The sequence below is a fragment of the Marmota monax genome, unplaced genomic scaffold (assembly GCF_021218885.2).
Source record: "Marmota monax isolate L192 unplaced genomic scaffold, Marmota_monax_Labrador192_F-V1.1 WCK01_AAM20220418_F8-fsc00140, whole genome shotgun sequence".
NCBI classification, from domain to species: Eukaryota; Metazoa; Chordata; class Mammalia; order Rodentia; family Sciuridae; genus Marmota; species Marmota monax.
This window is the reverse complement of record NW_026694256.1, coordinates 4,078,299-4,094,099: the sequence shown is the minus strand read 5'-3', so window position 1 is coordinate 4,094,099 and position 15,801 is coordinate 4,078,299. Positions and strand designations below refer to the sequence as shown.

The following is a 15,801-nucleotide window of genomic DNA, read 5'->3' as shown; positions in this document are numbered from 1 at the left end:
ATGCACAAGTTTGGAGGACAGTTAATACAGATATGGGACTTGCATACCCTGTATTTCAGGACAATAACAGGGGAAGATATCATGAGCCTTTAGACTTTAAGATAATTAAAACCTTGGCAGAATCTGTCCGCACTTATGGCATAGATGCCGCTTTCACTCTCACTCAGGTGGAGGGACTTACTAGATTTTGCATGACTCCCTCAGATTGGGCTAGTCTAGTCCGCGCTTGTGTTTCCCCAGGGAAATATTAGGAGTCCAAAGTTGGCTGTTTAATGTTTCTGGCAGTACCCAAGACTCGGAGCGAGGTAGGAGGCTTAAAATTTCTGCAAATAATTCACAATTATCTAATGCTACATTACCCTCCGCAGCAGTCCGTCTCCAATCTCCGTTCCTGTTTCTTTTGGCTAATGTTACATTACAGGGGATGCTTAATTGCTCTAATATTACCTGTTATTTGTCTGAGTGTTGGAATGGATCCTGGCCTATGGCAATGGTTATGAAAATTCCAACTTTGTCCCGATCCCGGTTACTGCAGATCCAGAGTCATTTCCTATTGTTGAACTGATTAGAGCCAGTAGAGATTTTGACATTACGGCAGCTATAGTGACAGCTGTGGCGATATCTGCTGCTGCAGCAGTTACAGCTGGAGTAGCCATGGCCAGCCAGGTACAAACTGCTGCCACTATTAATCAGGTTATTCAACAAACATCCACCATACTTGAATCTCAAAGTAGAATTAATCAACACACTTTATCTGGGATTCTAGCTGCTAATCAAAGGATAGATCTGCTTCAAGCTCAAGTTGAGGAATTGTCTGACCTAGTACATTTGGGTTGTATTGATCAACGTGCACATTTATGTATAACCTCTGTCAGATTTAATGATTCCAGAAATGCCTCCCGCATCATCGGGGAATATTTATCCGGAACCTGGTCCATGGAAGCAGAAAACTTGATCCAGTCTCAACTAACTCAGATTGCTGTTCTGAATAGCACCCGTGTCGAACCAGTGACTTTGGGTCAATTCACCAGTTGGCTATCCTCTGCCTTTTCCTTTTTTAAGGAATGGGTGGGAGTGGGCATTTTTGGTGCAATGTGTTGCTTCGGTGTTGTACTTTGTGGCTTCTCTGTCGCCTTAAAACTCGCCATGCACAAGAAAAGGCTATGATCATACAAGCTCTTGCAGCTTTAGAAAATGGCAACTCACCTCAAGTCTGGCTTGCGCATCTTAAGCAGTAAACCTTTGTCATGGTCGTTACACCCCAAGTTATTATAACATTGCACTGGGATCGACATGACTTTCCTTGTTATTCTTTTAGTGTTGGAAAGCCCTTGCACTCTGCCGGTCTTACTGCCATTGCACGCAGATGGGTTTCCACACTAGTGCTTTTCTATCGCCTTGAAGTTCGTGCCTTTCTTTCAGGGTGCTGTCAACTTGTTTGTCGTTATAAACAGCCACAGTTCAGCCTCAGCTATCCCCCTTCGTCCACCATCGTCACGATACAGGATGCGAGGCAAGGCACTGCACTTGAGTGATCCTTGAAGAGGACCTCAAGGAGAGCATGTCCTATTGCATGCGGGTTAGACGCGTCCACGCCCCGCCCCACGAAAAAAGGCGTCGGCTGATATGGCCTCAGATCTGGGGAAGGGCCCTCCTTGGGACTGAGCCATACTATGCAGCCACTTCTGCACAGTGGGATAGGACCTCTACTCTCGCCTGTATTGTTTTAATAAAACAGAAAAGGGGGAACTGTGGTGAGCCGCTTCTGCCGTTTCTGCAGATTATGGTCGCCATTACAAGATGGCGCTGGCTCCGCTGTGGTCTGTGACAAACAATTTCTTATCTGGGAAAGTTGGCACATGATTTTTCACCACCCTGTGAGAAAGTTCCACGCGGCAGCTTTGCATTGGGGCTTGGGATGCTTTATTAAGGCTGGGAGGGGCACCCGAGAGGAAGAAGAAGAAATATCCAGGGACCTGAATAAACTGTTGAGAGAAGATTCTCGAGAGTTGCGTCTTCCTTGCGGGCAAGGGGGTCGCGACAGTGTTCATGCTGAACTACATGGTTTCCCAACATGTTATCAACCACCATAAACTACTGGGAGGGTCATCTGGCATCCCAGGTATTTCCCTGTCTCATGCTGATTAGTAGCTGCTAGGGGGTTGCTATGGATCCCCACCTAGCCTGACTGAGTCAGGGACACCTGGCACAGCAGATCTCTCCTGTTATTTGTAGATAAACAACTTAACAGGGTGGGAATGTGCCTAGGAGTGCTCTGTGGGTCTTTCCAAGGACAAAGGTCATGTCCCTTCCTTGGACAGGCTTTGCTCTAAGGTAGAGGCTGGTTTTTCACCAGCAGTTTGGAAGGCTAAGGCAGGAGGATAAAGAGTTCAAAGCTTGCCTTAGCAAAAGCAAGGTGGTAAGCAACTCAGGTGTTGGGGACTGCAAATCAAGTCAAGATGGTGCCTGGCAGTTTGCCAGGAGGAGTGGTTTGTGAGGCAAAGCCACCGAGCCATTAAGATGGTGGGGATTCCTTATTGGCTGACTGCTATATCTAGATGATGCTAATTGAGTCAAGCTGTGTGTAATCAGTTAGGTATATATACCTCTGCTGTTCTGCAATAAAGCGGTTCCCACTACCTTGGGTTCCAGCTACCTTGAGTTCCCGCTGAGTTCCCTCTGAGTTCCCCCGCAATAAAGCAGTTTCCACTTCAACCTTCAAGTTGCTTGTCACCTCCCGGTTATTTTGCCCAGCCTGACTGCGGCATTCAGGGAGATCTGTTTTTAAAAATACAAACTATAGGGCTGGGGATGTGGCTGAGTGGTCAATTCCCAGTACCCCCCCCCCACACACACAAAACAAACAAACAAACAAAGCTAAAAATAGAACTATCTTATGATCTAGCTATCCCATTCATGGGTATATATCAAAAGGAAATGAAGTCTTCATACAAAAGAGATACCTGCATACTCATGTTTACTCTGACACTATTCACAATATTTAAGATGTCCATCAACAGATGAATGAATAAAGAAAATATGGTACATATAAGCAATTATTATTCAGACATAAAGAATGAAATTCTGTTATTTTCAGAAAAATGGATGTAATTGGAAGAAATCATATTAAACAAAATAAGCCAGACAGAAAAACAAGTATAGCACATTTTCTCTCATATGCAGGAACAACAACAACAACAAGACCTAAAATTAGAATACAGACCATGAGGAACTGATAGGGACTAAGAACGGGCAGGGAGACAGTAGAAGGAGGACAGTTAGGGAAAGGATGAGAGAAGAAAGTGTAGATGTGATCAAAGCACAATAGCATGTAAGGAAATGTCAGAGTGAAGCCCTTTAATTTGTACAATTAAAGTGTATTAATTATAATATAAACATTAAAAATATCCACATAGCTAATAATATTTGTCCAAAAGGGAACTTTGGTTTGTGTAGAGGGGAGTGGGGGAGGGGTGGGGTTGTTTGTTTGTTTTTTTGAGTTTTTTATATATTCTGGATATTAATCCTTGTCCAACTTAAAAATTATTTTGACTGACATAATATTTGAACATATTTACAAGGTACAATATTATGTTTTTATTCAGATTCATATTTAGTAGTGACCAACTCAAGGAAATAAGTTATTTGGAAAACAATAAAAGTAGTACTTTCATAGCAATTGATATCAACAGAAAATGGAATGCTATTGAGGGAAAAAAATCTATTGCTTTAAAATATAGAATGAGGAAAAGAAATGTGGGGTTTCATATTTTAAAAAATTAGAGCTGCAGCTGTAGCTAAGGGTAGAGTGCTTGTCCAGCACACACAAAATCCTGGGTTTAATCCCCAGAACTGCAAAATAAGGAAAAAAGAAAAAATATACTGAAAATATTCCTGGGAAGAATAAATGATTGAAAAATGAAATAAAGAAAAAAAGAGACTGAAGATGTACATTAATGAGCTACATGATACATTCAATTTCATTCATTAAGCCAGGGACAGAAAATGAAAATGACTTCAGTTTAACATAAATGTTTGAAGCAAAAACAACACAATAAGGCATTGTTAAGCCTGTAAAGGAGAGGAAATACTCACAAAAATATTTAATTCATTGTTTTTTCTAACCTATTTGTGAGCTGTCAGCTTGAAATGCTAAGTGTTAGGTATTGCAAGTTATCCATCCAAAAGCCATCATCTCCATAATTACTCACTATAGAGTGAGGCTGCCAGGAAAACTGTTCAAGAAGGACACTATGCAGTGAATATTCATCTAAGGAGGCATAATTCACATCACTGATGCTTTTTATTAATTGGGACACTTTTAATCAGATTATGAATTTTATTAAGTCTACTGATGGGAAATTTGCGTATTTGTTTCCTATGATATTGTATTGAAAGATTTTGGAAGTAAATGTCTTTTTTAACAGGATTGGTATGTATTTTCTTTTTTTCCCTTAACTTTTTATTAGCACATTACAATTATACACATATAATAGTAGGATTTGTTACATATTTATACATGCACACAATATCACATTATAATTTTGACATTTTGGCTCCCTAATAACTAAAACTTTTAACTCAATTTAAACAACTATACCCATGGAAAGTCTGCCTGGTGTAACATACATAATCTATGCTATAAATGAGTACACTATTTTTTTAAAATGACCAATGATGCAACATCCTGGTGAAGATTTTATTAATTTGCTTAGAGTACTGGGTGATGCTCTTGCAAAATATATATGACAAAATGAAAAATCAAAAAGATGAAAATGTAGCCTACAATTTGCCAGCATGTGAAAAAGACAGAACAAGATGAATGTGTATTACTGAAATTGATGTCATAGCCATATAGGTAGAATGGTTAACTGGGGTCATGTTACTTTTTTTTTCTTTTTTAATTAATTAATTAATTAATTAATTTTACAGTAGAATGCATTTGACATATACCATTTGACACAAATGGAGCACAATTTCTCATTCCTCTGGCTGTACATGGTTCAGAGTTATTCAGTAATGTAATCATACATGTATATAGGGTAATAATGCCTGTCTCTTTCTACAGTCCTTCCCATCCCCACAACCTCACCCCTCCCCTTACTCCCCTCTACACCAATCAAAGTTCCTTCATCCTTCCCTATCCCCCCACCCCATTATGGATCAGCATCTGCTTATCAGAGAAAACATTTGGCTTTGTTTTTTTAGGACTGGCTTATTTCACTTAGCGTGATATTCTCTAGCTCCATCCGTTTACCTGCAAATGCCATAATTTCATTCTTCTTTAAGGCTGAGTAATATTCCATTGTGTATATGTACCACATTTTCTTTACTATTCATCAGTTAAAAGGCATCTACAATGGTTCCATAGTTTAGCTACTGTGAATTGAGCTGCTATAAACATTGATGTGGCCATGTCACTGTAGTATGCTGATTTTAAGTCTTTTGTGTGTAAACTGAGGAGTGGGAAAGCTGAGTAAAATGGTGGTTGCATTCCAAATTTTATGAGGTATTTCCATATTGTTTTCCATAGTGGTTGTACCAATTTGCAGTCTCACCAGCAATGCATGAGTGTACCTTCCCCCCCCCCCACCACATCCTCATCAACACTTATTAATGCTTGTATTCTTGATAATTGCCATTCTGAGATGAAATTTTAAGAGTAGTTTTTTGTTTGTTGTTTGCTACTGGGGATTTAACTCAGGGGCATTCAACCAATGAGTCATATCCTACCGTACTTTATATTTTATTAGAGACGGGTATCACTGAGTTATTTAGTGCCTTGCTTTTGCTGAGGCTGGCTTTGAACTCATGATCCTCCTGCCTCAGCCTCCTGAGCCACTGGGATTACCAGCAGGTGCCACTGGCTTTAGAGTAGTTTTGATTTGCATTTCTCTGATTGCTAGAGATGATGAACATTTTTTCATGTTTGTTGATCAATTTTATTTCTTCTGTAAAGTCTGTTCAGTTCTTTAGACCATTTGTTGATTGGGTTACTTGTTTCTTTGGTGTTGAGTTTTTTGAGTTCTTTATATATACTGGAGATTAATTAGTGTGCTGTCTGTGGTGCGTGTGGTAAAAACTTTTTCCCATTCTGTGGGCTCTCTCATCTCACTATTGTTACCTTTGCTGAGAAGAAAATTTTAGTTTGATCCATCCCATTTATTGATTCTTAATTTTACTTCTTGTGCTTTAGGAGTCTTGTTCAGGAAGTCAGGTCCTAAGTCAACATGATGTAGATTTGAGCCTACTCTTCCTTCTATAAGGTGCAGGGTCTCTGTTCTAGAGTTTAAGTCTTTGATTCACTTTGAGTTGGTTTTTATGCAGGGTGAGAAAAGTTCAATTTCATTCTGTTACATATGGATTCCCAGTTTTCCCAGCACCATTATTTGTTGAGTAGGCTATCTTTTCTCCAAAGTATGTTTATGGCACCTTTGTGTAGTATGAGATAAACATATTTATATGAATTTCTCTCTGTATTTTCTATTTTGTACCATTGGTCTACATGTCTATTTTGGTAAGAAATACCATGTCTTTTTTGTTAATATAGCTCTGTAATATAGGTTAAGGTCTGGTATTGTGATGTCTTCTGCATCACTCTTCTTGCTAAGAACTGTGCTAGCTATTCTGGGTCTTTGATTTTTCCAAATGAATTTCATGATTAGTTTTTCTAGTTCTATAGAGAATGTCATTGGGATTTTTATAGGAATTGCTTTAAATCTGTATAATACTTTTGGTAGTAGGGCCATTTTGACTAAATTAATTCTTCCTATCTTCTGAAGTCTTCTTCAATTTCTTTCTTTAGTGTTCTCTAGTTTTCATTGTAGAGGTCTTTCGTCTCTTTTGTTAAATTAATTACCATGTATTTTATTTTTTGAGGCTATTGTAAATGGGATGATTTTTCTAACTTCTCTTACAGCAGATTCATTGCTTATATTGAGAAGTGAATTTGATTTATGGGTATTGATTTTATATCCTGCTACTTTGCTAAATTTATTTATTAGTTCTAGAAGTTTTCTGGTAGAATTTTTTTTTTTTTGGATCTTCTAACTATAGAATCATGTCATCAGCAAATAGTGATAGCTTGAGTTCTTCTTTTCCTATTTGTATCCCTTTAATTTCTTTCCTCTGTCTGATTGCTCTAGCTAGAGTTTCAAAGACTTTATTGAATGGAATTGGTGGAAAGAGGACATCCCTGTCTTGTTCTAGTTTTTAGAGAGAATGCTTTCAATTTTTCTCCAATTAGAATGATGTTGGCCTTCGGTTTACCATAGATAGCTTTTACAATGTTGAGGTCTGTTCTTACTATCCCTTGTTGTTTTTCTAGTGTTTTGAACATAAAGATATACTGTATTTTGTCAAATGCTTTTTCGGCATCTGTTGATAAACGTATGATTCTTTTCTTTAAGTCTATTGATGTGATGAATTATGTTTATTGATTTCCATATGTTGAACCAAACTTGCATCCCTGAATGAACCCCACTTGCTCGTGGTGCACTATCTTTTAATTGCATATTTTCTGATTTTAATTTATGCAAGAGAATTCTTTACAATTACTGAACATCTTTGGTATGACTCCTCTTGAAATATTGCATTGTGTTTAACAGTAATTTCAAAGGATACCTTTCAAAACATTTAACTTTGGCAATACTTTTGCCATTGGAGAAAGTTAACTTCTTAAATTTAAAAATTATTAACTAGTGAGTCTGAGGTTATGGCTCAGCGGTAGAGCACTCGCCTCGCACGTGCAAAGTCCTGAACTCGATCCTCAGTACCACATATAAATAAATAGTTATTGTGTTCAACTACAACTATAAAAATAAATATTTTTTAAAAGATAGCTTTTTAAAAAAAATATTAACTAGTTAAGGCCTACAGTCTCCTTGACTATTACTTTGACCTCCATGTTTAGCAATCCTTTTTGTGGAAAATGAAAAATTTGCATTCTCAAAAGATTTCCTAGAAAAAGAAGATGAGTACCTGTTTTATTACAATTTTAATAAATTCTACTGATAAGTACTTATTTATTGTGATAACAAATTCAAGTTTTCTATTTTTTAGTATTTTTGATTTGTGTATTTATATAGAATTATATTTTATTATTGAGAAATAAGCAATAAGGTAAATTTTATATTTTTCTTGAGGACAGAGGAGCTTCTAAACTAGAGGTAGCTCAGTAATAGACCAGAATTTGGCTCAGGTATGATCAAAGGTTATGTCCTCCAAGGGGAACATATAAAAGCATTAATGAGAAAACCTATCATGGTCTCCTGTTCCAGGAGATGATTTAAGCAATAACACATAACATAATTCTCACAGTGAGCCTGAAGAAGACTATGATGGCCAGCGGGGAGGAAGTTTGTTTCTAGGGCAGGTTTTCTTCACTATGGGGGAAAAAAAGGATTTTTTTTTTTTGGGGGGGGGGGGCGGGAACCCTTTTCTTCCTCTCAAAATTACCATGCTTCAATTAGCTTTCCCGGAAACGCCCTCTGTCCAAGTTATGTTATGTTCTACATATTTCTATTACCACCTTTCCCTGAGGTGAGAATCTTTTCTTTGATAAGATTTTCAAAAGAAAAAAAAGCCCAATTTCTTAACATACAATGCCTGGGAGTTATAATTTGATAAATTAATATGAACAAGAAAAGGGCTTGTCTTTTCTTGGGGAGCCTGAAGCTCCCATCCTATTTCACTTTCAGAAAACTGGAAATATTTGACAAGAGCTGGACATAGAGTTTAAAAGATTAAGAAAATTAGAGGGAATTTAAGAACAGGGAGACCAAAGAAAATAAAGTCCCTGTTATGTAGGAGTAGCAGCTAATACTAATTGACCATTTATCTTGGGTCAGACATTATTCTGTGCACTTCACTTGTTTTCAATTACTCTTTACAGCAATATAAAGAAGATAGTTATGTTTTTCCATTTTAACATTGAGGAATTAGAAGCACAGAAAATAGAATTTGCAAAAAAAGAAAATAGAATTTGCCTGAGATTAGACATTTAATCTGAAATGGAGATAGAAATTAAGTAAAGGCAGACTTATTCCAGATTCAAGTTAGATCTCTAAAACATTCATTTAACTTTGCTGACACTTAATAAAATTTTGCATAGAGATCCATTGGGAAAAGTTCATCTTCTGTACTTCATTACTATGTGAGAGTTACTTCCTAAAGGATAATTCCCATGTACCATTATGTTAACTGACACTCATTATGTTTTTTTTCTGTCTTATGAAATACCACCATTCGTAATTGCTAGATTGTGATGCAGTGTTCACCTCTGCCTGAATCAAAGCATACCACAGAATTGAACCATGGGGTGCCCTTTCATGGCATCTAAATTGCTGTATGAGAATTGTGAGGAAGTGAAAGGTACACAGCATTTATATTAATGGTGCTGGGAACGCAGTCTCCACAGCAAAGAAATCAGGTAGACAGAACTTTGTTCTCAGCCCTATGATCTGAGAGGATTTAAAAACCTGGATGATTTCCAAAAATATTAGATTTTGCTACAAAATATAAGTCAGGTCAAATTAGGAAGGAAATTCCCTTCAGGAGATGATAATGGGAGATGGCTTATGGTTGGTTCAAACAAAATCTAAGTTCATACTGACCCCTATGGGTTATCACATCACAAATTCTATTATTCCTACAGAAAATTTTGTTAAATATTTAGACATGTTTACATTTAGAATTTAACATTTTAGGATGAAAGTCATAAAATATTTGTGTGTCCTCTTTCCTTTTATAATGGGAAACAAGTTATCCACAAATTCATCCATTTGCCAATTTATTTTGGGAGGCCAAGATATTGAAGTCCTCATTAGTGTTCAGTGTTGATTTATTGAGAACAAGGGAACTATGCAGTATAATTTCTAATTTCCAGCAAAATATTACTTTATTATTGTCTGCAAAATTTGCCCATCCTCAAAATTTTTCATAAACACAGTCCATTGAAAAATTAACTTTGAAGTTTATACATAGATTTGTAAAAAGGTATGATGGATTTCATCACCAAGGTTGAGTCTGATGATTCTAATTAACTTGCAGAAAGACTTTCATTCTGTTTTAAACTGGAAACTTTTAATGTGATGTGTAAAATTTTAAACCATTTCCTTATAGGTTTGAATATGGAATTGCAGGAGGTTGTGAAAAGTTAAGACCTTTATTTTCCTTGATGTTGAATATATTGTTTTATTGCTATATAGGTAAATTCTGCAATCAAAGTTATTATTTCTGGTAGATATTTTTCCAACACTTAAATGACTAGTAGCCATATATTCAGAGTATATTACTTAGTTATATAAATGTAAATTTTGTACCTAAGTCATCTTGGGGATTATACTGGTCATTACTAATTTTTATTAATATACTATTGGAATTTTTACTATTAGCAGGTTAAGCTTAAATTTTCTCACTAACAAAATATTAATATACAATTAATAATTATGTATGAGTTATAGTGCAATATTTTGATAAAACTATGCAATGTATACTGATCAAATCAGAGTAACTTTGTTATACTTGTATCAGGCCATTCATGCTGTAGAGCTTCAGTTCTTTATTTATATAGTGTGAGAAGGAACCCAGACTATCTCCTGAGAAAAATATTGCCTACAGTATTACAGAATTCTCAGACCACTTACTTCTGTGCATCTTTATTCCAACATGTATCTTTTTACTCCTGAATTTCTCTAAAAGACTATTAATTTTACATTCCAAATTTAGTATAATGCTGGAGCTTATATCTTATTCTTTTTATTGGTTTTTTAAAAAATAAATGACAGCAGAATGCATTACAATTCTTATTACATGTATACACACAATTTTTCATCTCTGGTTGTATATAAAGTATGTTGACACCAATTTATGTCTTCATACATGTACTTTGGATAATGATGTCTATCACATTCCACCATTCTTGCTAATCCCCTGCCCCTCCTTTTCCCTCCCACCCCTCTGCCCTATCTAGGATTCATCTATTCCTCCCATGCTCCCCCTCCTTATCCCACTATGAGTCAGCCTCCTTATATTAGAAAAAACACTTATATCTTATTCTTAATTGGAAACAGAGAATTCATGCTCAGATTGTTGACAAAAAAAAAAATGTCCTTGAGTTCTCTGACACCATACTCAGGCCAAAAAATATCAAAACAGGTATTCTAGGAGGATTCCAGGAGGCTGTACAGTGTGTTTCCTTCAATCAGTATTTTTTAAAACTACAATGTACATGATAGCAATTCTGGAATAGATTAATGTGCATTTTTTTGGAAAAGAAAAAGGTCAAGTAACTTTAGAAAACATTAGGAGAGGGTAAATTCTTAGATACTTCAAAGTGCTAATATGAATATCCATCTAAAGAGAAGAATGTAATATGCAGAATCATCCCAACTTCTTTGAAAACTTCCAGAGGGTGGGCCCTTAATATTCTAATTTTTTAAGAAATTACCCATTAGTGATCTTCTTAAGTTGATCTCTGAATTAGGTCAGCCCATAAGCAAACTTGAGTAATTAAACATCTTTTTTTTTAACGGTCCTAATTTACTTTTACTTATTTGTCTGTGGGCATCATGACTTATGCTAAAAGAAAAACCAAGAAAAAATTGTGCTCCTATTTAGGCATTGATACACAGTGAAAAAAATAAGCTTTGAATTGTTTAGGTTCAAATCTGAAAAAGGCGTCATTTTAACTAACTTTTTTGCACAGCTGGCAAGAAAGAAAAAATGTGGTGTCTATAATTTCTCTAACCTATAAAAGTCTCCATAATTTATATATTGTTGTGCCCATTAAAGATATGTGTGAATCACTTAAATAAAAAAATTACATTCCATAAAAATAGTGAAGATTCAATGAATTTAACCTGTTTTATGTACTTCATGGCTGACTGTTACATTCAGGAGAGATTAATAAAGATTTTTTGCACTTAATACTGATAAACATCTAAGGAAAAAATTTATCAAATAGTACAGGAAAGAACAAATATCTCAGGAAACTTCTTGAATATAGAGAGATGAGATTCTGCACAAATTTAAACTTTAAGAAACCCTAATCAATTTACTCTTTATGACCCTAAAATTATTCACATATAAATATTTTTTATCTCCTTCTCTGGTACCTTGAACATTGTAAATACTTGACCTAATAGGATTCATTTCTTCTATAATTAACAATATATATTAAGTTTAGCAGAATTAAAAAAGGTTGTAATTTGCATTTCCATCTTTTAAAAAATTTACAGATACTTTTTTACTACTAATATGATTCCTTCAGGAAGGAGAAGCCCTTAAGGTGGTGGGTGTGGGAGTGAGGTTGGGTCCAGGGTTAAGGGAGGCATCCCCCTCCCTCCAGCCTTAGTGGGTGTGCCCTGGGCAGTGGCAGTTGCGGAAGTGGGGATGGTTAGGGAGTTGGAGGTGGTTGGGGGAGTGATGGCGGTGGTGACCCAGGAGAGAATGCCTTTCCAGTTACAAGGCAGGAATCACAACAAACACAGACGCCACGGAAGCACTATAACATTACTTCTCATATCAACTTAGCTGCCCCTATGGAGACTGAGTGCATACTTATATAGAAACTAGTTGAGAATCTGAAGCCCTTTGGGGTTTTTGAAAAGAAAGAGCTGCTGTAGTGCTGGATTTTAATTTGGGGGAAACTAAATAACTTGGTGAAAGAGTGGATACTAGAAATCAGTGAAAGCAAGAACCTTCCACAATCTGTAATCATTCTATGATAAATTGAAATTACAAGAAGTTAAAGATTTAAGACTATGTAAATGTTTGGGCTATTGAAGAGGCATTTGTACCAGTTATCAAACTTTGTTTCTATGAGGTAGAAACTGATATTTTGTTTACAAAATTAGCGCTGCAGAATATTCCAGATTTGAACCTTATGAGACCACAGTCTGCTTAAAGATTTAGATGTGAGATGCATACATCTTAATGATTGCAGGGTAACCAATGAAATTTTACACCCAGTACCAAACATGAAAACTTCAGGTTATCTCTGAGAACTATCAAACTGTGGGTCAAATGCCACAACATCTATTCCAATATATTAGGCTTCCTCAGTGGTTATTCCTGGGCTATGCTAATAGCAAGAACTTGCAAGCTTTATCCAAATGTAATAGCATCAACTCTTGTACATAAATTTTTCTTGGTATTTCTACATAGGAATGGCCAAACCCAGTGCTATTTTAACAGCCTGAAGAATACAATCTTAATTTGCCTGTATGGGATCCAAAGGTAAACCCCAGTGATAGGTACCATCTTCTGCCTATAATTACACCAGCATACCCACAGCAGTACTCCATGAACTATCTGTGCCTTCACCTACTAGTGCTATGAAGACCAGTCCATTGAAGAGTTCTGGCAGCTCTTAGGGTAGAAACAGTCCTGCTCTAGACATGGATGGTCATGGTTGAGGAGTTTAAACAAGATCTTGCTATTACAGATGAAGTTTCACTGAGTAAGGGAGAATGGTCCAAACTTTTTGAAGTTCCAAACTTCTTTCCAAAGTACAAGCATTATATTATTTCTAGCAAGTGCACCCATGATAAAACAACACCTAGAATGGGTGGGCTTGGTGGAATGAAAACTTCGAATCTTGGTTGGCAGTTTGGAGAAGAATGAATTTATTACACTGGCTCATGTGAATCCTCAGTCATTTCCAGCACCCAAAGAAATCCTGACAAGGAAGAATTTCACATGATGTGGGTGACTGGGTAAGTGTTTAAAAAAACAGAAAACTCTGAAAATCTCAGTGTTGAACTTACCTATTACATTCAGGCTTTCACAGATATAGTTTATAGGCAAGCAATAAACAGCAAGATATTTGAGATGGATATGAAAATTGCTTCAATGCATGTAAAAAGAAAGCAATTCCATCAACTACTACCTAATCATGTGCTTGAGAAAAAAATTTTTCAACAGGAATCAGATTAATGGCTCTAAATGGCATCAGCCTTGACTTGTCTATGGACAGTGATTGCAGAATATCTGTGCCTTCACCTACTAATGCTCTGAAGACCAGTCCATTGAATAGTTCTGGCAGCTCTTAGGGTAGAAACAGTCCTGCTGTAGCTGTGACAGTAGCATCTGTGACCAATACACAGGCTACTGAAGTTTCTAAGCCACAAGTAAATTCCAGTGAAAGCTCGGGGTACATCGAGTGAAAGCATTCCTTAAACTGCTGTACACCCAGTCATTTCTCCACCACTAAAGCCTATGGTCTCCAGATTTTACATCTGGTAAACCCACCAACTAGACTTTCAGGAAATGCAGCAACAAAAATACCAAACCAAATGGTAGGAATCAAGAGGACACTGTCACCTCATAAAGAAGAGAGTTCCAAGAAAACCAAAACAGAAAGGATGAAACAAGTGAAGATGCTAACTATCTTGCTTTGAGTGGATATAAAACAAAGGAACAACTTGATACAGAGACAAGTACAACTAATCAGAAACTATTCATACAGCACCTTCTATGTTGGTTTCTGAACAACATACAGTACAGACCTTTCTGATATCCCTGCTTTCCCTGAAAATCATATTCCTTTATCAAAAATTCAATAAAACAGATTGAATCAATAAAAACAACTTCAGAAGTCCATAAACAATATCTGCCAACTCAACCTGTTATCTTCAAAATGCTAAAAAAGGAGAATGGAGTGTATAAGACTTGACATGACTGAAAATAAATTTAGTTTTTTTTGTGTGTGTGTGACATCCCTTAACTGGAGTAATCAGCACTTTGTCTGAAGTCCAGGTTAGTATGTGAAGACAGGAATATTATCATCATTGTGTTAGTAACAGTTGCATTAACTATTTCAAAAAAAATTTACTGCCTTAAATAAGAAAAACAAAAACAAAAACAACCTCAATCTATATCTGTATTCATAATTGACATCTGGATTGGGTTTATGTTTGATGCATTGTTTGAAAAATTTGCAATACAAACTCACGTAAGAATTCCTTATTCTGATCATGCACTTTTATGTATTTTTTATTAGAAACTAGAACCAATTTTAGATTTTTCAGCTTGATAGATTTTCATTTTTTTCTGAAGAATTTCCTTTAACATTAACCTTCAAATTGGATACTATGGTGTATTGTTGTACTTCAGAGAAAGAACAAGAATACATCTAGGGCTGGGGATGTGGCTCAAGCGGTAGCACACTTGCCTGGCATGGGTTCGATCCTCAGCACCACATACAAATAAAGATGTTGTGTCCACTGAAAAGTAAAAAATAAATATTAAAAAATTCTCTCTTTCTCACCAAAGAGTACATCTAGTTTAGTTCCTATGAGGTAGCTATCACACTTAACAATGAAATGTCAACTCTAGGGTATATATTTGACATTGAAAGAATGATTAAGAAATATTTGTTTTGATGGGGTTATAATTAAGAAGTAATGTATTGGTTTTATTTACAGAATTGTTTTATAGTGCATGCAAATCAGTGATCAGCAGCAAATACATCTCTTTGAGCTTACTAAAGCTCTGTATTCTTTTGCCTTCAATCTGTCATCTTCAAAACAAATTTAAAAAGCTTTTCAAACCTCACCTCTTTTTTTCTCCCTCTTTTTGTCTGTATGCACAACATAGGGCTTAATTCACAAAAACCAAAAATGCCAGTATTTTCTTACGCCATGATGTGAAACCAGTGACCCTGTGGCTACATGGCACAGAATACTAAATATTGGTCCCATGGCTAAAACTTTAGGTTGACTAAAAGTAATGCCCCTGAAACATGATATCTATTTTGGATGGCTGTTTGATCTCTAAATAAGAGGAATTTTGTACATT

At 36.1% G+C, this 15,801-nt stretch overlaps 1 pseudogene; it reads left to right on the top strand.

The window, feature by feature from the left end:
• The first annotated feature begins 6,505 nt into the window (after positions 1-6,505).
• On the top strand, positions 6,506-14,567 carry LOC124108565 (poly(A) polymerase alpha-like; annotated as a pseudogene).
• Positions 14,568-15,801: the final 1,234 nt, after the last annotated feature.